Source organism: Ctenopharyngodon idella, chromosome 3, assembly GCF_019924925.1.
Source record: "Ctenopharyngodon idella isolate HZGC_01 chromosome 3, HZGC01, whole genome shotgun sequence".
Lineage (NCBI taxonomy): Eukaryota > Metazoa > Chordata > Actinopteri > Cypriniformes > Xenocyprididae > Ctenopharyngodon > Ctenopharyngodon idella.
The window spans coordinates 37,549,728-37,572,870 of NC_067222.1; the positions used below are offsets into that span (position 1 = coordinate 37,549,728).

A 23,143-nucleotide genomic window follows, 5' to 3' on the forward strand; every position below is an offset into this window, starting at 1 on the left:
TTCATGACAACTGTGTGGAGGGTTCATTTTTTATTTATTTATTTTTTTATAACTAATCCGTTTAAATTATATTAAACCTTAAAATTCTGCATAATTAAGGGGGTGGCTACTTGAGTGACAGGTGGATTGCCGCTGCTGTCACCACTAGCCGTTTGTCTGTTGTCTGTGAGCCCTCACGTCACCTCAGGTAATTCTAGCCGCTGAACTTGGCATCTCTGCCGTGTTTGTGCTTTTTTCGGGATTATTTCATACAATTATCAAATAATATGGCTTGCTGTGCGGTTATATGGTCGAGACAGATATGCGTCTGTGTACATGTGCACACATGCGGAAGATAAACAGAACACACGTTGTTTGATCATCTTGGTGTTGGCTAAAAGTTTTGTCCGTCAGATTTACTACAATGACAATGGCTGGAGAATATGCCTCTCAAGACACCACAAAATCTGACAGCACTGCTCGGATATTATAACTAAAACTGCTGCACTATATTATACTTTGGATGCGGGCTCATTCGTTTGTGAGAGTCCAACGATCGTATACAGTTCCCTTTCGATACTACACTCGTGCTGCATCTACTAGCCGTTAGGCTAAGACGGATATGGGGAAAACTCCATTTCTCCGATTTCTGAAGCCTTTTTCAACCACGCAGTGAAACTGAACGACCATTGGTTCGTGGAGTTAAAGTAAACGAACCAATAGCAGCGCGAGCCTATGGTGAGCGAGTCTGCCAGAGCTCGCCAAAAGGGGTGGGGTAACTGGCTATATAAGTGAGCTTCTCACCTAGTCAGACTGATTAATTTTCCTTCAGATACGACGATCACTTCTCTTCGCTGGACTACGAGACTTGAAGCCGACTTCGCCTTCCTGCAAGCTGATCAGCTAGCCGCTCTGCAGCAGCCAGACCAGCTCACGTCTCCTTAGCTCGCCGCTTTCAAGCAGCTCTGATCAACGCGCTGCTTCTCAGCAGCCGAATCAGCTATCCGCTCCTCTGCCCGCCACTCTCAGCTCGCTGCTCTCAAGCAGCTCTGATCAGCGCGCCGCTTCTCAGCAGTCGGATCAGCTCGCCGCTCTCTGGCAGCTCTGCTTCCCGCGCCGCTCTCAAGCAGCCCGGTCAGCGCTTCGCTCACGAGCCGCCTATAGTTTTGAGCACGTCTATTGGACGATGCTTCCCCTGCTTTGTGGGCGATCTGAAAGAGCAAATTTAGAGCAAATTTCCAAGCGATTTCCAAGCGACGTTGTTTCAAATGTCACATCACGGCTGTGGCTCGTGCAGAACACCTCTGCACGCTGACGACGGGCACAGTGAGTGCATGTGATGTCTGGGTAAAGCCCACGCAGAAGCCGCGCTCACTGAGATGGCCTGTTCACATTGTGCGAACATGAGCCTGGGCTCTTTGCACTCGCGGATAGCTTTCTTTTCAGAGAGCAACTCCGCCCCTCTCGCGCTCCCGTTTGTTTCCTCCCAGGAGCCTGTGAGGAAAAAACAGCGGGGCAGAGGATCTCAGCGCTCGGATGAGAGTGAGCTCATGCCAGACCAGGTCGTGCGTGCCTCTCTCTCTCCACAAAGAGAGGTCTCCCCCGTCTCGTTCTCCCGCCCGGACCAGCATCCCTCTGCTTATGCGAGTGACATGGTCTCGTTCGGGGGATCTGACGAAGAGCCACTGGATGACAGCATGTCCCTAGCGGCCTCGGACGCCGAGGATTGGACGGGCTCAGCTCATGACCCCGCCCCCTTGCCGCCGCTTGAGCCAATCGACGCTAGAGCTTTGATAGACACCGAGCTCATCCGTGTTCTATCAAAAGCCGCCGAGGAGCTCGGTTTGGAGTGGTCTGCGCCTGAAGAGCCCACACACAGCCGCTTAGACGAGTGGTTCCTCCCCGGGCGCCGCCAGATCCCTCCTCAGCGATCTGCGCCCTTCTTTCCAGAGATCCACGATGAGCTGACTAAATCGTGGCGCGCCCCCTATTCTGCCCACCTTCACTCATCTGCCTCTCATGCACTCTCTACTGTTAACGGCACCGAGCAAAAAGGCTATGACATACTTCCTCTATTCAACGAGGCAGTGGCTGTGCACCTCTGCCCGCCCTCTGCCATTGGATGGAAAACTAAAGCTGTTCATCCCTCTAAGCCCCGCCGGACGACTTCAGCCCTCGCTGGCCGAGCTTACACCTTGGCAGGTCAGGCGGTGTCTGTGCTTCACTCCATGGCGGTACTACAAGTGTACCAAGCCAAGCTCTTGCGCGCCATGGACGGAGGTGAGCACGACCCGGCTGTGTTCAGGGAGCTGTGCAGTGCCACGGACTTGTCACTGCGTGCCACCAAAACGACAGCCCAGGCTATCGGCCGTTCAATGGCCAGTTTAGTGGTGTTGGAGCGCCACTTGTATCTCAACTTGACTGAGATCAAGGACGTGGATAAGACCGTCTTCCTCAACTCACCGGTCTCCCCCATTGGCCTCTTTGGACCTGCAGTCGACAGGTTCGCTGAGCGTTTCACAGCTGCACAAAAGTCGTCCCAAGCCATGCAACACTTTTTGCCGAAGCGCTCTAGCTCAGCTACCTCGAGTCGCCCCAAGCCTGCGCCGACTCAGCAGCCAGCCAAAACCATGCCACCGGCGGCTCAGCACCCACTGCACGGCCTGAACCCCGGCAGCGATCATGCTCTGCTAGGCGCCATCCCCTTCCAAAGCGACAAGGACCCCGGCCCAAGATTGTGCTGGATCCTGCGCCTCAGAAGTCATCCTGATCTCTCAAACAGGAAGAGAGCAGGTTTAAGTCTCGCTGCGGCCGGACCACCCCCCAAACTGCCTTGTTTAAAATTCCCATCACTTCGTTCTGTTCTAGGTGCGGGAAACAGAGTGTTTGTTATTTGCACAAGGCCCGCTCAAGCGCCCTGGCGACCTACCGCTGTGATAGCGGACACAATAAAACACAAGGACGTGCACATCCTAGAGGTGGTTCCCCCAGCCCAGAGCGAGTCGGGCTTTTACAGCCGTTACTTCCTTGTACCCAAGAGAGATGGAGGTCTCAGACCCATCCTCGATCTCAGACTTCTGAACCGGCCCTGATAAAGCACCCATTCAGAATGATTACTTTGAAGCAGATCCTCTTACAAATACATCCAGGGGACTGGTTCTTTTCTCTGGATCTGAAAGATGCTTATTTTCACATCCAGATAGCCCCCCATCACAGGCGCTTCTTGAGATTTGCCTTCAAGGGGACGACATATCAATATACGGTCCTTCCGTTCGGGCTGTCCCTAGCTCCCTGCACTTTTACAAAGTGTATGGACGTGGCTCTTTCCCCTCTGAGACAGATCCGCGTGCTGAATTATCTCGACGACTGGCTCATACTAGCCCAGTCAGAGAAAGAGCTAGTGTCGCACAGATCCTTCCTCCTCAACCATCTAGAGTGTTTGGGGCTCAGGGTCAACTTTGCCAAAAGCTCATTGTCCCCCAGCCAACGTATCTCGTTCCTGGGGACAATTATCGACTCGACCAATATGAAGGTTGTAGTCTCGCCGGAGTGCGCTCTGGCCATACAGCAGCTTGTGGCAACCTTCACAGCCAGGAATTTTCTGCCACTCAGGGTGTTTCAGAGAATGCTTGGTGTCATGAGTTCAGCCTCACCAGTACTACAGCTGGGCCTGCTTCGCATGTGCCCACTGCAGTTCTGGCTGAAGCCCTGAGTCCCGCCCCATGCCTGGCGTCTCGGACGCCACCGCATCAGGGTAAACCAGTCATGCGTAACGGCCCTGGCCCCCTGGGCGGACCCCTGTTGGTACAGGCAGGGCATGACGATGGGAATGACGGGCAAAAGGAAGGTAATCTTCACAGATGCTTCCAAGACAGGTTGCGGAGCCCTGTGTGACGGGCACCCGGCCTTTGGCACCTGGATGAGCACAGAAAGCGAGCTGCACATCAATCGTCTATAAATGATGGCGGTATGTCAAGCTCTTCATGCTTTCCTGCAACTTCTGGTGGGACACCACGTCCGCTTAGACAACATGACGGTGGTCTCCTTCATAAATCACCAGGGTGGGCTCTCTTCGAAGCCCCTTTACACTCTGGTGACGGGCTTACTGGAGTGAGCTCAGTGCCACTTGCTCTCCCTGAGAGCAACACATGTGCGGGGCATACTGAACATAGTCACAGAGCACTCTCCCCTCAAAAGAGTGGAGGCTCCACCCCCAGACGGTTCAGATGATATGGGATATCTTCGGAAAGGCAGAGGTCGACCTCTTCGCTTCTGAAGACAATTATCACTGCCCAACTTAATTTTCAAGGAGCAGGGATACACTAGCCCATGACTGGCCCAGCCTTCTCCTGTATGCTTTTCCCCCAATCGCTCTGATTCCCCAGGTCATCAAGCGAATCAGGGAGGGGAAACACAGGGTCCTCCTGGTGGCCCCTCTATGGAGAAACCAGCACTGGTTCCCAGACATGGCCCAATTGCTGTCAACAGCACCATCAACAGAACCTTCTCTCTGAGGCGAACGGAACAGTCTTTAAGTGGTCAGTCTTCACCACTTGGTGCACAACCCGTGGTGAAGACCCGTTCACATGCAACATATCTCTGATATTGTCTTTCCTCCAGGACTTATTGGATAGAGGCCGAACGCCCTCTACCCTTAAGTCTATGTTGCGGCTATAGCAGCCTCTCATGCTCCTATAGCTGGGCAGACAGTGGGCAAGAACAACCTTGTTGTTCGTTTCTTGAAGGGCTCTAGAAGGATGAACCCTTTTCTGTCCCCACTGTCCCCACGTGGGACTTGTCCACGGTTCTCAGAGGGCTGAAAGGCCCTCCATTTTAACCACTTCTGACTGCCGATTTGCGTCCTCTGTCACTAAAGACGGCTCTGCACCTAGCTCTGGCATCGGTCAAACGGGTAGGAGATCTACAGGCGCTATCTGTGAGCCCTTTTTGCCTCGAGTTCGGGCCCAACGACTCCAAAGTCGTCCTGAAACCGAGACATGGTTATGTCCCTAAGATCCCCTCCACCCAATTCAGGGCACAGGTTGTCACCCTCTCCACGCTTCCTCCGTCACAGGATGAGCAGGAGTTGAATTTGCTCTGCCCAGTCAGAGCCCTAAGAACCTACATTGACTGTTCCGCCTCGTTTAGGCAGTCGGAACAGCTCTTTGTATGGTTCGGAGGCCGCACCAAAGGTTGTCCGGTCATGAAGCAGAGGCTATCCAGATGGATAGTGGACTCAATAGCGTTTGCCTACTCCTCCTTAGGACTCCAGTGTCTTATTGGAGTTAGAGCACACTCCACTAGAGGCATGGCCTCTTCTTGGGCCTGGTCCAGTGGTGTGTCTGTCGCAGAAATTTGTGCGGTGGCCGGCTGGGCCTCGCCGTCCACTTTTGTCAGGTTCTACAACCTAGACGTTCCTGCTCAGGTGCTTTCTGCGTGACTCTCACCACGAAGCTACACTATACATGGACGACCTCGGCTACGCCTGGGTCGCCGGCCTTAGCTTCACTGCTCCTCTACTTGCTCTTGGTCCCCATTTGGGCACCTAGGCTGATCTGCTCTCCATCTGCTCTCCATCATCGTTCAAGAAATTATGCAATCTGAGCAGCGTTTATGTTGTAAAACGTACTCAGTTACTTACGTAACCTCGGTTCCCTTTGATACGGAACGAGTACTGCGTACTTTGCTGTGCTGTTTGCGGGACGACTCATGCCGGCGCTTCAGTCGAATAAATCAGTCTGCCTAGGTGAGACGCTCGCTTATATAGCCAGTTACCCCGCCCCTTTTGGCGGGCTCTGGCAGACTCGCTCACCATAGGCTTGCGCGGCCCTGCCATGCCGCCATTGTTTCATTTACTTTAACTCCACGAACCAATGGTTGTGCAGTTTCACTGCGTGATTGAAAAAGGCTTCAGAAAACGGAGAAAAGGAGTTTTCCCCATATCCGTCTTAGCCTAACGGCTAGTAGAAGCAGTACTCGTTCCGTATCTAAGGGTTACGTAAGTAACCGAGTACGTTTTACAACATGAACTCTCCTCAGATTGCATAATTTCTTGATCGATGATGGAGAGCAGATCGTTCAGAAGAAATATGATACAAACAATGGACAATATATCAATATTTCACAGATTTAATGCTTTTGTGGACAAAAAGTGCTGTTGGATGTTTTTCAATGGACGCTCATGGACATTTTACCACAAATTACAATATTACTGTTTCTGGAGCATTTATATCGTAAAACAGACACCGTAGATTGACAGTAAACCTTTAGAACTTTTAAATGATATAACTTGTTATCTTTATTAATATTTTAGATAGTATCTAAGATAAATAGATAGATAGCTCCTTAGCCTGACTACTAAGGAGATAGTCACTAAGGACACTACGTCCATTTTTCTTTACAGTCTATGGGTGCACTGTAAAGGGCTAAACAATGATCTGAAACCATACGCCTCAAGAAATATTTAAATTTCCCAAGAAAAAATGTTGCAGCACAATATATATATATATTAAAAAAAAAAAGATTATCTTTGTGTTCTGCTGATGTGTTCACGTAACCTGCTGCCAACAATCCTGTTTACAAACTAGGACACTGAATTGGATGTTGCACATGTAATACAGCTGTATCCTTTAGATCAGCATTGCAGCAGAAGTGTAATATGGAGCAAATATTGACCGCTAGAATTGGGAAGGACACTCTTTGATGTGATAATCCGTTTTTTGTGCTACTTAAATGACAGCATTTGTTTGGGTTTTAATTTACCCTTGATTCCTCCCATGGCCATTGAGCAGACTGCTCTGTGGAAAAGAGCCAGCTGTTGAAGAATCAGATGTTTGCGCAGCTAGATGATCTGTGAAGGAGTGTGTTTAGGAGGGCACAGTGAGGTTTTACATGAGATTTTAATAGTGGTGAACACTGCAGCTGTTATCTTGTGTGTGTGTGTGTGTGTGTGTGGTGTGTGTGTGTGTGTGTGTGTGTGTGTGTGTCAGTAGCCTATATACAGGTGCTGGTCATATAATTAGAATATCATCAAAAAGTTGATTTATTTCACTAATTCCATTCAAAAAGTGAAACTTGTATATTATATTCATTCATTACACACAGACCGATATATTTCAAATGTTTATTTCTTTTAATTTTGATGATTATAACTGACAACTAAGGAAAATCCCAAATTCAGTATCTCAGAAAATTAGAATATTGTGAAAAGGTTCAATATTGAAGACACCTGGTGCCACACTCTAATCAGCTAATTAACTCAAAACACCTGCAAAGGCCTTTAAATGGTCTCTCAGTCTAGTTCTGTAGGCTACACAATCATGGGGAAGACTGCTGACTTGACAGTTGTCCAAAATACGACCATTGACACCTTGCACAAGGAAGGCAAGACACAAAAGGTCATTGCAAAAGAGGCTGGCTGTTCACAGAGCTCTGTGTCCAAGCACATTAATAGAGAGGCGAAGGGAAGGAAAAGATGTGGTAGAAAAAAGTGTACAAGCAATAGGGATAACCGCACCCTGGAGAGGATTGTGAAACAAAACACATTCAAAAATGTGGGGGAGATTCACAAAGAGTGGACTGCAGCTGGAGTCAGTGCTTCAAGAACCACCACGCACAGACGTATGCAAGACATGGGTTTCAGCTGTCGCATTCCTTGTGTCAAGCCACTCTTGAACAACAGACAGCGTCAGAAGCGTCTCGCCTGGGCTAAAGACAAAAAGGACTGGACTGCTGCTGAGTGGTCCAAAGTTATGTTCTCTGATGAAAGTAAATTTTGCATTTCCTTTGGAAATCAGGGTCCCAGAGTCTGGAGGAAGAGAGGAGAGGCACACAATCCACTTTGCTTGAGGTCCAGTGTAAAGTTTCCTCAGTCAGTGATGGTTTGGGGTGCCATGTCATCTGCTGGTGTTGGTCCACTGTGTTTTCTGAGGTCCAAGGTCAACTCAGCCGTATACCAGGAAGTTTTAGAGCACTTCATGCTTCCTGCTGCTGACCAACTTTATGGAGATGCAGATTTCATTTTCCAACAGGACTTGGCACCTGCACACAGTGCCAAAGCTACCAGTACCTGGTTTAAGGACCATGGTATCCCTGTTCTTAATTGGCCAGCAAACTCGCCTGACCTTAACCCCATAGAAAATCTATGGGGTATTGTGAAGAGGAAGATGCGATATGCCAGACCCAACAATGCAGAAGAGCTGAAGGCCACTATCAGAGCAACCTGGGCTCTTATAACACCTGAGCAGTGCCACAGACTGATCGACTCCATGCCACGCCGCATTGCTGCAGTAATTCAGGCAAAAGGAGCCCCAACTAAGTATTGAGTGCTGTACATGCTCATACTTTTCATGTTCATACTTTTCAGTTGGCCAAGATTTCTAAAAATCCTTTCTTTGTATTGGTCTTAAGTAATATTCTAATTTTCTGAGATGCTGAATTTGGGATTTTCCTTAGTTGTCAGTTATAATCATCAAAATTAAAAGAAATAAACATCTGAAATATATCAGTCTGTGTGTAATGAATGAATATAATATACAAGTTTCACTTTTTGAATGGAATTAGTGAAATAAATCAACTTTTTGATGATATTCTAATTATATGACCAGCACCTGTATATATATATATATATATATATATATTTTTTTTTTTTTTTTTTTTTTTTTTAATTCAAATTTTAACTGTGATGGCAAAGCCCCTTTTACAGCATCCATTGCTCCAGGTTAGAAAACCTTTTCAGTCTAATCATTCTAATGTGCTAATTTGGTTCTGGAGAAACCTTTATTATTATTATTATTAGCACAGTTGAAAATGTGGTTTAATGAAGTGTGGAAATTAGAATGCAAGTCAAAAATTTTAGTTTTAAAAATGACCATACTGTAAAATCCTATTAGTTAACCTTCTTAAAAAAGCATTTCTTCAGAAACTCATCAGTCTGTTGTTCTGTTGAGAGATGAATACTGTCCCATACAAAAGAAGAAAGCATCTTGATCTAACCAGCACAGAGAGAAATGTGGTCGATTGGCCTAGATGCACAACAACATAAGAATGAGTAAATATTAGAATCTCTAGTTTGCGAAACAGACCACTCACTGGTGCTCAGCTGGAGCACTGAACAGCACACGCTAAACACCAGCTTCACCTGCATCAGAGGACATTCTGAGACACTGGCCCTTTAGACAGAGTTTCTAAGAAAAAGCTACTCGAATATAAGATCAAAAAAGGGAAGACGGAAATATAACTTAATTATTGGATGGCAAACTATTAGAAAAGCATGTTAAAATGGATTGATGAATTCAAGGTCTCCACTTTGCTGCATATGGAGAATTCTTTGATAAAAAGAAAGAAGGAGAACATTTATTTGAAAAAGGAATTGTCAAACATAACAATACATAACAGTAAACATTATCTTTACTGTAATAAAAACATCAAAAACAATAAATTTACATAGTGATTCCAAACTTTTGAACAATATACACCTCCATTCACAAGTTTGGGGTTAGTACGTTTTCTTTTTCTTTTCTTTTCTTTTCTTTTCTTTTCTTTTCTTTTCTTTTCTTTTCTTTTCTTTTTTTTTTTTTTTTACATTTATTCCACATGGACACATTAAATTGATCAAAACAGACATTTGCAAAAAATCCTATAAAAATGCTGTTCTTTTGAACTTTCTATTCATCAAAGAATAGAAAGTTCAAAAGAACAGAAGTAAATATTTCTGTGAGCGTGGTTTCCTGAGACTAATAAAAAATTATTTAAGCATCACATATGGAAGAAACCAATTTAAGTCTGTTATTTTGCAGATGTAAACCAGTATCTGTTCAATAAAACACTTAATTTAAAATAACAGAGAGCAGGCCTAAGTTCAGACTGAAAAAAAAAAAAAAAAGGTTTAGTAGTTCCTTTTTTTGTGTGTAAGACAGAAAGTCTTTGCTTCAGGGCTCACAGCAGATCTTGAGCTCAGTCTTATAGCACTTATAAAGTTGACATACTGGATGAAAGGTGAAGTCTGGGCATATAGGGTTAGAGTCTTCACTTCATATCACATTATCTTTCTATTCACTATTTTGGTGATCTTGCAGACAGTCATGATTAAATTAAATTAGGGTATTCATATTTGTATTATTAAATTATTTAAATGTGTGCGTCATCTCTACTGCAACCACCACACGTGACATGAATACAGCTGCTTTTTAATCCTTGATAAGATCTTTCTCTTGAAGATTGATTCTGTGATTGTAAATAAGGTCATTGTGTGACCTGAATTATTTGTGATAATATATAATAAAATGTAAAACAGAATAAATTATTGATTGTTTTGAGCACTGCTGTGTTAATACAACATTTAGTTTGGGGCTTGGTGCCAAATACAAAGTTCTGTCATGAAACTCTAATGCACAGGCTAATAGGTCCTTTAACTCAACCTGCTCATAATCACATCATTATCTATAGGACACAGATGATTGGCTCCTGCTGCATTAGTAGCCAATGAGCTTGCATGCTCAATCTTCAAATACATGAGTTAGCATTTGCCTTAGCAGTGCAGCACGCTTTCAGAAACCCTCCACTTTCCCCAGCTCCACCTGTATAGATCTGCAACGGGTAATTCATGTACGTTATATTGTACAGCAGCAGCATGTCTTACTTGCTCACAGCAGAGTGTCGTGTATGTATTGGCAATAGCAAGTCCCTACTTGCTCTGCAGCAGCAGCAGCAGCAATAATCAGCAGCAGCAGCAATAAAGCAGCAGCAGTGTAGCAGATCTATTCTGTCAAGACCAAACATATCAACATTGTCATACCCATTACCATGCCAAACACTCCGAGAGTCGTCATGACAGAACTGAGATTATCCAGTTTATAGGTGATGTTTTGTCACTATATCTGCCACTATAGCTGTTTTTGCTTTCATATAATCATGATTAAATGAAATTCTTGGCATGTCTGAGTTTGTTGATCTGTGGACTGGAGTGGGATTTACATTAAAAGCTGAATTCTCGACAGACACTTTCCATAAATACTGTCACTTTAGTGTTTTTTTTTTTTTTTTGAAATTATTATATATTACATAAAAGTAAACTAGTAGGACAAGAAGATAACATCAAATTGCTTATTTTGGCCTGTTCCAGTTCTTGACCATCTCTACATTATTGTGATATAATCTTATGGCTTATGGACAGCCAAAATGATGATTGTTAGTAACGGTGTTCAGCCTTATATTGTTCAAACTGGAGTAAGACACTGATGGAGAGACTCAAGAAGAACTTACAACTTTTTGAATGCATCTGGATGTTTCTGAACGGTTAGTGGATAAATTTATCTAGTTGCTGTGGAGTTGATTCAACTCATCGACTAGCATGTGCCGTCATGTTAATCTTTTGTGCAAATCCAGCGTTGAATTGACCCTCATTTGTTGTAGTCCTTAAAAAGCGATTTCTGTAAAAGAAAATATTTTCCTTTTTTTTAAAACTTTGAGCGTCATAACTTTGCAGATGTTGTTTATGCTCAAACAGCAACATTAAAAAAGTTAAAAAAGTGAAATCATAATCAAGGACCCTTTCAAATTTTGATACCCATATGGACCTTTTCATGCAAATCATCATTTTAAAATATTTTTGTGTTGACCCACCACATCTAAAGGTTAGGCACCTCTCTTTTTCTGTACCACATTCATGCAGAGTGAGATCACAGTTTTTCCAGACCGGTTTTGCAGGTGATGAGTCTAGACAGTCTACATGTTTTACTTAAGGTTTGTGTCAACCTCTTGTGCAAGTTTAAATTTCCAGTAGATATTTCTGCCAGATTACGAAAATAATGTGTCGACATTTATTCTGTATTAGGAAATGTGCAGCATGTGGAAATAGTGAATGATGAAATGGTTGTGGTCAGCATTTCTTAGAAAAAATGCATTGCGTTGCATAGCAATTCAATTGCTGACACATGTGACGTGCATCTGTGCTTGGTGTCGGGGTCTGTAGTAAACATGAGTCGTACTGTGGAGCAGACACTGTACTTGTTTAGCCCTGGTTCGGAAGAGGTTGGACTGTCTCTGCTGGAGACGAGTATGTATTATTCAAATGTGGCTCACACTGTGGGGAGGAAGAGGAAGAGGAGGGGCTGTGTTGAAGGTCGAGGGCCTGATGATGATGCCCGTCCGTAGGCTGTCAGCACTCACATCACCTGCTGGCTGTTTTCCCAAGCACACTTCAGCACTTCACCCTCCTCTGCTTCAGCCTCATCCAGCAGGGCAGGCCAGAGTTCAGCCTCCTGCAGTGCTGTGGTTGGCTCAAAATCTTTACTGAAGATGAGAATATTTCATAAAAAGAGGTTTTTAGATTCAATAGATTTGAAGAGGTCATTAATGGAATGGATATTGGAGACATTATTAACCAATTATTGGTTCATATGCAGTAGTGTGAAAAATACAAGTGTGCTGTTATAAATTCAGGGATTTTATTATGTAGCAAGTCTGTTCTAATTTATCATTTTTATACACGACACATTGCTGCACTGGATTTTGTAGATATGTCTAAGCTACACAAGCAATCAAGAGAATATGGGAATGCATCTTATAATGTTTTTGTATTGCTCCTAACTGTCACGTTCACTGTCTGTTCCTGTCAGTTCCTGGACTCCATTTCCCATAATCCTCCTTGCCAATCACATGCACACTCCACACCAATCACCAGTTGCCACATACAGCTTAGCACACTACCTGGACTATAAAGGACTCACACACACACCACCTCATTGCGAAGTCTTGATTTGCTGTTGTGATCATTACTGAGCGTTTTCTTGTGGACTGTTTCCTGGTTTCCGGTTGGATTGTTTATTCTTTGTGATTCTCTGCTGCCTGCCCTGATCTTTGCCTGTTTCCTGGACTGTGATTGTTTGCTGCCTGCCCTGATCCTTGCCTGTACCCTGATTCTGTTTGCCTGCCGCCTGCCTCGACCATTGCCTGTCCTGGTTTATGTTCCTGCCTTTGCCCCTGTCTACCTGTGTAAATACTGTTCTTAATAAAGCTTGCAAATGGATCCCCGCTCTGCCGACCCATCATTACACTAACCTTATTCATAACAGCATAAAAAATGTATTATTCTTTGAGGGAAAAATTCTTGCTAGCTGGCAAATGTTGGATAATGGGTATTGTTACTGTGCTGGATAGTTGCAGAGAACAAAGGAAAACTAAAAAAGAAACTCAAAAGTGTAAAATAGGCCTGTGTTTGAAAAAAATATATATTGAATTTTCTGTTGGGTTTTTATGGATTAAGGCTGGGTGATATAATATTTTTGTGATATATTAAATTCATATAAAAAAAAAATGAAGCAGCATTGTAAACATTACCATGATTTTAATACAGTTTTTTTTTTTTTGGACGTTAAGTCTCCTGAAAACTGCATCGTTTGAGAAGTTGTATGAACTGTCCCTGTGTCGTGACATATTTTTTTAGTATTTATTCAAATGTTTTAATAAAATATAGGTAACTGGTAATAGGTAGTTTATTACTCGAAGAGCAAACATGTTGAATATTAGCCGATGGCCTGTCGATTCGTTAAATTATTAGCTATTTCCTCACAAAAGTGGTTTATTCAGCATAGTGAAGCCTCTCCTCCATTGACATCCAATTAAAAAATGGTGTCTTGTCTCCTTTCCTGTTTCCCGCAGCGTTAGCAGGCATTATGCTTTTTTCGGCTAAGGTTGCAGGCTTGCCTTCAAGTGACTTTGGTTTTGCATATCTGCACATTCCAAAGTTCAAGTTTGGTGAACTCTGACCTGTGAATTCGTGTCATGTGAAGACGTGTGACCAGTAGAATATCGATAAGTCACTGTGTGACCTCTTGTCTGAATTAAAATAATGCACATTTTTGCAGTAAAGTAAATCTTTAATTATATTATTTTAATTTAATGAATTATATTAAACTTATTTGACTCACATGTATGGTGAAATGTGAAGGTGTAAGGACAATATGTGATTAGTTGTGTACTTGTTGGTTACACCACATGACATTTTCAGAGTCATTAAACTGAAACTTTTCTCTAAAGTACTTTAAAATTTCAAAACCCCATTAAACAAAAACAAACACAAAGATTATATAAACTCGCCACATTGGTTTTTTTTACACTCGATTTTGTAAAGGTGGACCGCCTACAGGGGTTCAGACTGTAGGGTTGCCGAGCGACTAAAGAAACATTATCAGCAAGATGGTAGAAAACTGTACATTTCTTGTCTATAACCACCCACTGCAACTTATACCAATGACGGAAATAAGCACAGTTACAATAGAAAAATATGTGGGAAAGCGTTTCTATAGTGTGACAATATTGTAGCACTTCAAAGTTAATACCAATTCAAAACTAGTTAGCACATCATTTGTAATAGAAAGAGTTTCATGACAATATCTGATTATGGTTGCACTTAAAATAATTACAAAATAGATGTATGAAATGATAAAATCATATACCATTAATCGTACCCAGCATGTATGTAAAAAGTTACCTGAAAGATAGAGAGAGAGAGTGAGAGTGAGAGAGGAAGAGAGAGAGAGAGAGAGAGGGCCAGAGAGTGCCCAAGAAAAGAGGCAGAGAATAAAAAGAGACAGAGCAACAGTTACAATCTTCTTTTATCCCTTCCTTGACCATGTGACTGAAACCCAAATATGAGACATTCAAACTGACCAATCAGGAAATTAAAACTTCCCCCACTGTGCTAAAGATGTGACAATTCATAGACCCCCAATGTATATACATTTTGGCCTACAGGACTTGATCACTATGAACACCTTTGAGCCTTCCAAATGGCCCTTGTAGCAAGAGAGAGGGGGTTGAAACAGTAAAGCAAATGTCTTTGTTCATTTTAAAATATCTTTTAGATATTTTTAATCTTACAATTTTTAAGTTTTTTTTTAATCTTTTTTTTCTTATGTCACTGACCCACCTACGTAGCGTAGGCCATACACAAAATAAATCTAAAAGTTCATGAACAAATACCATGCAGGTCTTCTGTTGCTTATGCTTAGCAAATACCATTGAGATGAATGGAATGTTAACAGATAACTCTCTCCAGACCTCCTTGATATAAACAGGCTTCTCCTCCCCCATACCTCACTAAACCGAGTCCCAGCTAAGCATGTGCTCAGTTTCAGTAGCCTTAATGTGTGTTGAGTGTCTGAATGCTATGCCAGGGCGCAGGCAGCCCTGTCTGAACCACTTTGAATCAAATTAATTCAACCAGGTGTGCCCCCACACTGCTGGGGTGCAGGTGACACCTGCTACATTCCTTTAATTAGAGGTAAAACAGCTGTTTCTGGATAGACCTATGGAATAAACCCCATCCACCCGCGCTCCCATCGGAACGTCTCCTTTGAATCAAGATGCATCAAGTATAAACGACATTTGATATATATATATATATATACATATTATTACAATTTAAAATAATGGTTTTCTATTTTAATATACTTTAAAATATTATTTACAAACAAAACCAACAGTTTGAACTGTTTCAAATCCAACCATCATTGAAATCACATAATGGAACAAAACCAACTGTCATTGAGATCTCATAAAGAAACAAAACCGACCATCATTGAACTCTCGTAATGAAACAAAACCGACCATCTTTGAAATCTCATAATGGAGCAAAGCTGATCATCAATGAAATCTCGTAATGGAAAAAAAAAACTGTCATTGAAATCTTGTAACCAAATAAAACCGACACAGAAAACCAACCGTCATTAAAATCTTGTCAACTCTGCGTTTCAGTACGCTATGGGGAACAATATACCCACGCCGCCATGCTTGAGGAGAGTGCATGCCAAGATGGCTAGACAAACGTCCAGCAGTTTTGAGATAAACGCCAGATAGCAACTCACCCTCTGGTCACACAAAGGCTGTCAGTGACAGCATTCCCTACGGCCAACAGCCCAAGCTAAACCTCAAAGAGGCCTTCCTCAGAAAGCCTACGAAGGCTGCTCCAAGGCTTCTGGGACCAAATCTTCCGCAGAAAGAAGGTCCCTTTAAGGGAATGTGGCCAAGGAACCGAAGGGAACCCCGGCCAGTCACTAGAAGGGGGACACAGTCACCCCAATGCCACCAGGGAGGCTGACCTAACCTGACATAGGACAAACTCAGTCTTGGCCAACTCTGTCTGAATACAGAGTCTCAAAAAACACATTCTTCAGAGAAGACAGCAAGTAAGAGCGACTGCAAAAGGCAGTAAGCAACTCAAACCCACATGTAGAGTACTTGAACACCTGTCTTGCTGGGAGCAAGAAATATGACTTCAGTAACAGCAAATGAGACTGTAAAGTGCCACATAACAGTCCACCTAACACAATCCAACGAGCAGTGTACTCGGTAAAAGAACCCTTTTACTCTTTAAAGCAAGAGGAGTACAAAATACGCCATCACGCACTAAGGAAAGCCCCAAAGACAGGCCTATGACCTCACCAGACACGTGGCATCAGCCCGTGGCAGTGTTTCCAGCACCAGGAAGGACAAATAACCGAACCAAAAGGTTAGATTATCACCTGGGGCCCTGGCCAACCAGAAGTGTACTCAGAAAACACTTGTAACTCTCTCAGCGAGAGGAGTACACTATTACATACACCAGTATGTTCAAAAGGTGAATACCTGTAAACATACGCCGTTAGTCTAGTGGCCATTAGGGTTCTAGGAGCAAGAAATAGAACCACCCTAAATACTAGGTAGCTATTTAGCTCAACTAGAGTTTGAAACCCAGACTCAAGGAGGCAGATGTAGAAAAACTAAACCTCAGTAAGATTTTCATGCATCATACTGAGAGAAGGAATGCATATTCCGCCACCATACTCCATGAGAGGCCTGCCAAAGGCCTACTCAAAGCAGAGGTGGGGCGTGGCCAATGGTGGTAATGGAATTCACAAGCATCCTGCCAACATGTCAGCTAAAAAGGAGGCCTTATTAGGGCCTAGCATTCCAGTGACACGTGGCGCCAGCTGGTGAAAATAAGCGAACCAAGCTTACAGGGAACCAGCTCTAACCCAGTAACAGTTGTGGGAAGCTAACTACAACCTGAGCTATAGCTACACATTCCAACAGGCAATGTACCCAAATAAAAGTGACTACAGGGAACCAATAAATGCCAACGTGGTCTAAGGGAGGCCTACCAAGGCCTACTACCTCAAACAGACACATAGCATAAACCTGTGGCAGTGTAAATTTATGTGAGCAAACTATAATCATATAACAACAGCACTTGAAAAACACAAGCTGCTAAACTAGAAGGAGGCTAAAAGCACTACAGCCTACATTCCAAGTTATATGCAATATAGCTGTTGTCAAGATCACCAAAGGGAGCTAATAGAAACCAGACTGCGAGAGCAGCTCTAACACTACCCTGAGTATGCAATCCAACAGGTGATGCACTCAGTGACACAAATAAACCCTAACTGGGGGAATATGTATAATAGTCACCACTCTCTCTAAATAGAGGCTAATGTCAAAGGCCTGCTATTATGAGAACAGGTGCTAACCTGTGGCAGCATTAAGGTAAAGCTCACATAACAAATGTAGGGCAAAAAGGTTAGAACTCAAAGCAAACACAACGCTTTGAAACACATGCCATCCTAATAGGATAAATGTTCTCTCCAAACTAGGGCTTGCATAGACTAGTCGAGTAGTCGAGAGATCGACTATTTCAACCACTAGTCGGCGCTGTCGGAAACAATCGACTACTTGAGCGTGCATTAACCATAAATTAATTTAAAAAGAGAGAGATACATCACAATATTGTAAATCTTTCAGTTTTAAACCAAGAAGGGGAGCCAATGGATATCACACAAGAAGCAACGTGCAAACTTTGCGCAAGAGTTATGCCGGTGAAAGCTTAACCTCGGTCAGTAGGCTATTCAAAGTTTATTGAAAGTAAAAAGTGATGGAGCTGTCTGACACTGCATTAATGGACCATATTCTCTCAGAGACGGATTTCAACAAAATATGCTGATAACGGTATATAACTGTCTTAATTTATTCCATTATTTTTCTTGTGGCCCATATATAGTGAAACAAATGAGAATAATAGTATTTCGTGTTAAACAGGTTGTATTTTTTAAGTCGGTGCTTGAAGTAGGTCTTAAGTTTCATTGATGATTGCAGTCAGTGTTAGGAAATATTATAGACTATTAATCATTTTAATTATAGGCCTATAATTCATTGTATAATAGACCTAAAAAAATGTTTAAAACATTTTCAAAGATGAGCTAATAGCCTAATCTTTTATTATCCTCACAGCACGTCAGTTATGTGGTGATGCGCTATGAAATTATTGCGGGGCAAATTTATTAATATTGATTTAATAATAAAAGTAGCCTAATCTAATAGTAATAATAATAGACTAGAAGAATGTAACATGCCTACATTAAATGGAAATGCCAAATCCTCTTAATATTGCCAATATTTGATGCTTTTGACAATATCTCTGGCCATCGTCGATACATGATCATCGTCTGTTGACGCAACCCGGGTTATCGCAGGCTTATTTGGCTTTAATCTGTTACATGAAAATTAAAATATGTAATGTCATAATTATAATGTTTTGAGAGTTTACTTATAATTGCTGCATTAGGCTATGAATTAATAAACATTTATTGATAAGAACTATTTCATGTCTTTTCATTTACAGTATTGGAACTCCAATACCAACAGGAAGGAGAATTAACGCATTCGACCCTAGCAGTAAAAGTGTAAAGCATGCATGGAGCTTGGAAGTAAGAAAAAAGAGAATCTAGAGAGACCCAAGGAGGTAGCTCTGGATGAATAGCGGCATCAACAGAGAGTGGACAAAAATTCAACCCAAAACTTGAAAAAATCAAGGAGCCACTCACAAAGATACTGCTAAGCTCAGAGAGCGGAGGCTTCAGCAAAGAGCATACTCTCAAAGCGAGAGGAAACCTACAACGCTCAGGAGACCACAGGGAGGCTAACTAAGAAAGCCTACACAAATGGCTATGCTAAACACCGCCAGCGAACCACATACTCAACATTGCTAAAAGCCCTAGTAGCAATGGAGTTAAGATACATACTGCACAGAGGTGAGGAGGCCGCTGGGCATACTACTCACACTCTTAAGCATAAAGCAGGCCCCCTGACCAGAAGCAACCCTGACGAGAGGGGAGGCAAAACCCTGAGCCGAGCGACTAGCAAGGGAGGCTGAAACAGAAGTAGCCAACACCTACCGCTGAAGTAGCCAGAACGGGCTGCCACAGTCTGCCAGGGGCTTGAGCCCCTGCCCCTTTGATCGCGAAAGTGAAAGTTCCCTTTGCGGTTGCATCGCGGTGCCCCCGCGTTTGCATTTCTCCCCCGGAACGCGCTTGCGCCCCTGCCCTTGTGGAGGTCTGTGCACGCCACTGCCTGCCAAACTGCCAAATCATTTAATTGTGTTTTTGTCAGGAGCAGTTGTGGTGCATTGAGAGTTAAAGCGCGCAGAGAATCGGCAGAGAAATGTTACAGATGGTTTTATTCCATCTGCACACACTGAAACACAAGCAGTTTGTCAGGGTTACATCTGTTTTGGACTTTCTGTTTGTTTCGTCATTTGTCACATGTCCTCCTTTGTTCAGTTTTTCCTGCCATTATTTAGTTCCCTTGGTTACAGTTTGAGTTCAGGTGTTTCTTATTAATTATCTTGTTATGTTCCCTTTGTTTGCTGTTCATATATACCCTGTGTTCTCCTTCTGTCTCTGTCGGTTCTCGTTTGTATGTAGAGTGTTTTTTCCTGAGTTTCTCCTGCTATTTGGAAGTAAAAGTCTACCTTCCTGTATTCTGCCTCGTCTTGAGAGTTCCTTATCACCGTTATGTGACAGAAGAACCAACCTAAGCAAAAGCATGATCCTGGCTGAGGACGATCTTTGGGGCCTACGGCAGAATGGTAGGCCTTTGGAGAGGTATGTGGAGGAGTTTCTTGAGCTCTCCCATCGGGTGAGCTGGCCTGATGCTTCTCTCAATGTGTTTTCGTATGGGACTGGATAGGGATAGTTAGGTGTTTTGTTTATTATTTTGGCTTAAACCCCCTTCTGTAATGCAGAGTCAGCGGAGTGAGGATCCGTCTGGAGCTTTATTTTAGCCAGAGTCAAACAGTACAGGGTCGAGACACAGCAAGGGCAATGGAGAAGGCAAAACAGAATCGTAAACAGGGACAGGCTTGGGTCGAGGCAGGTGGCAAACATACACAGTCCAAATATCAGACAAAAGGTCAGGACAGGTAGCGTACAATCACAATCCAATAAACAGGCAATAGTCGGTGCGGGCAGCAGAGAATCAACAACAGGAAACAGTCCAAGATCAAACACAATATAACCATCCACAAAGAGGGAGCCTCACCTGTAACACCTTCTTGATTTTATTTTCATTTTTATCTTTTATTATTATTATGTTTGTTCAAGTTATTATACTTATATTACACTATATGAATGAGAGGGGATGAAGCAGGTCATTATCTGTGTTACGAGGTAATGCAACCAGATTTAGAGGGAAATGACAAGAATGTTTTCTTAAATTTCATTTATTACTTTACTTTTTAAAACAAAGAGAGCTACTGACTGAATGGTTTAATTACTAAAATTACTTTGAAGTTGTAATGTGCACTTACTAATCTACTGAAAAGTCTCTTGGAACTCAAGAGAATAAAGGATCGACGAGCACATCAGTGCTTGGCAGCAAGGGCAGACTCTACTGGTGGTTTAAAAACCTGCTGTCAGCCCCAACACCAGATAGTGCCCTAGGCAGAACCAGGGTACCTCTGGCAATGGTGGAGCAGCCCAGATAGCGCTCCAGGAGCCACCCACCGAGTTCCTCTGACACCGTGGGAAAAACAGTGCACCAAAATTAATATCCTTAACACAAATTGTTGATTTGTTTTTGATTTTGTTGACCCCCTAGAGTGTTTAGTAAGGGAGGCAGAGCCTTTTACACTTCCCTATTGTGGGCAGTGATGTTTGACTCTGTCCTCTTCTGGAGTGCAGTCACATGAGGCAGCCATTTGGCAGTAAAAAGGACCACTATTGGTCCTGAGACAGAAGATGAGAGGGCTGACTTGTGAGGTTGCACTCTGGGCAAGGGCAATGAGAATTGAGAGATTCCCAAAGGGGGGATCTGACAAAGTATTTTATCTCTCCTAAAGAAAACAATTGTAGAATTAGTTTGCTTACTATAAAAGCCAGAAGTGTTTTGAGGCCTGACTGTAAGGGTCAGATGTATCTGAGAAGTTAGCTTGGCCACTAAGCATATTTTGCTGGTAGTTTTCCACCACACAACAGGAGGATGTGAAATGAATAAGATCATTATTAAGGGTGTCACGTAAAGGCTTCAATGTTTCATTTTGCCTATGAGAAAGTGTTGACCATCAATTGGCAGAATTCCACCACGAGAGATTAAGTCAAAAGATGTAGACTAGTTGGCAGTCGGCCACCCTTACAAAGAGAATCATCTCTTGCATAAGCAACACCTGCAGTTTAATTGGTGAAGTGACTGTGGTGAAAATGTTGGGGAGTACTTGGGAGTCTCCAGGAAGAGAAAGGGAGGAGAGCACCTGTAAATGAGATCATGGAAAAGAACTGTAGAGGTGGATCTTACACTGTTTTAACAGATAAGAAAAATGTATAAAAACTGTGCCCTGGCTAGACAGATTCAGATGTGGAGCTGGCATCTCACTTTGTTGCTTGTCAATAAAGTTAAACTCCTGGGACCTGGAGATTCGACTCTGAGAGTTTTCTTTGAGACCAGAATTGAAGGAACATCGTATTTGCCACAACACGTTCCACACTCGTAAGACATTCGTTCATCTTAAGAACACAAATTGAGATATTTTTGATGAAATCCGATGGCTCAGTGAGGCCTCCATTGACAGCAAGACAATTTAACACTTTCAAGGCCCAGAAAGCTACTAAAGACATATTTAAATCAGTTCATGTGAGTAAATCAGTTCACAGTTGTTCATATTCGAGAATACTTTTTTGTGTGCCAAAAAACAAACAAACAAAATAAGGACTTTATGCAACAATTTCTTCTTTTCCGTATCAGTCTCCGATGCGCGTTCACGAGAGCACCACGACGCATGCGTGTGGTGATGACGCAGGAGCTGGCGTTCTGACATATGACCCGGAAACACAGGGATGTATTTACAAACAGAGGAAGACGCACGCTCAACACAAAACAGTTCATGACTATGTCTGCAGATTTTGACACAGAGGATAAATTGCATTTTTTGCACAACCTTACTTATTCGAATAAGATTATACAGAGAATAAACTAAAAGAGATGGAAGAGGCTGCAACACAACCACAGCCAAGCTTCTCAAAGACAGAGAGCAATGGAGAGCTGGTGGTGCCTCCATAGCCAGCAATGACATTTCCTCTCCCAAGATCCATTAATGTACTAAAAACATATTTAAATCAGTTCATGTGAGTACAGTGGTTCAATATTAATATTATAAAGCGATGAGAATATTTTTGGTGCGCCAAAAAAACAAACAAAATAACGACTTATATAGTGATGGCCGATTTCAAAACACTGCTTCAGGAAGATTCGGAGCGTTATGAATCAGCGTGTCGGGAAATGTCATTGCTCGCTATGGAGGCCTCACTGAGCCATCGGATTTCAACAAAAATATCTTAATTTGTGTTCCGAAGATCAACGAAGGTCTTACGGGTGTGGAACGACATAAGAGTGAGTAATAAATGACATTATTTTCATTTTTGGGTGAACCTTTTAAATTTAAATTCCTTGTAACAGTAGACTTTAGTAGATGTGAGAGGAGGAAAAACGTCCTCAGTATCCCATACTGCTTACTATTAAACAAAGCTAAAAAAAAAAAAAAAAAATGTAGAAATGTAAATGTTTGCTGTCATTCCAGTTTATGATGTCATGGAAGTTGAGCCTGTTTTTGAACTTCACGTAAACGCCCAGCAGATGGCGCTGCAATCATCCAAATGACTAATCTATACTTGCTTCTTATGATATTATTTTGTTGTTGATGATATCAAAATCCTAAAACAGAACTAAAAGTCACATCTACACTGAAAGGTATTACATATTCTGTAGAAATCTCTTATGTCATTTAAGGTCTACATACAAATATAATGTAAGTTTTAAGCGTGTCTATCATTTGTTTGACAGTATTGTTAAACAGGCTGAT

General features: G+C 42.8%; 1 protein-coding gene across 13 annotated transcripts in view; it reads right to left on the minus strand.

The window, feature by feature from the left end:
* Window positions 1–23,143, minus strand: part of LOC127509187 (uncharacterized) — a 71,410-nt gene that overhangs the window by 29,414 nt on the left and 18,853 nt on the right. The window lies entirely within an intron of this gene.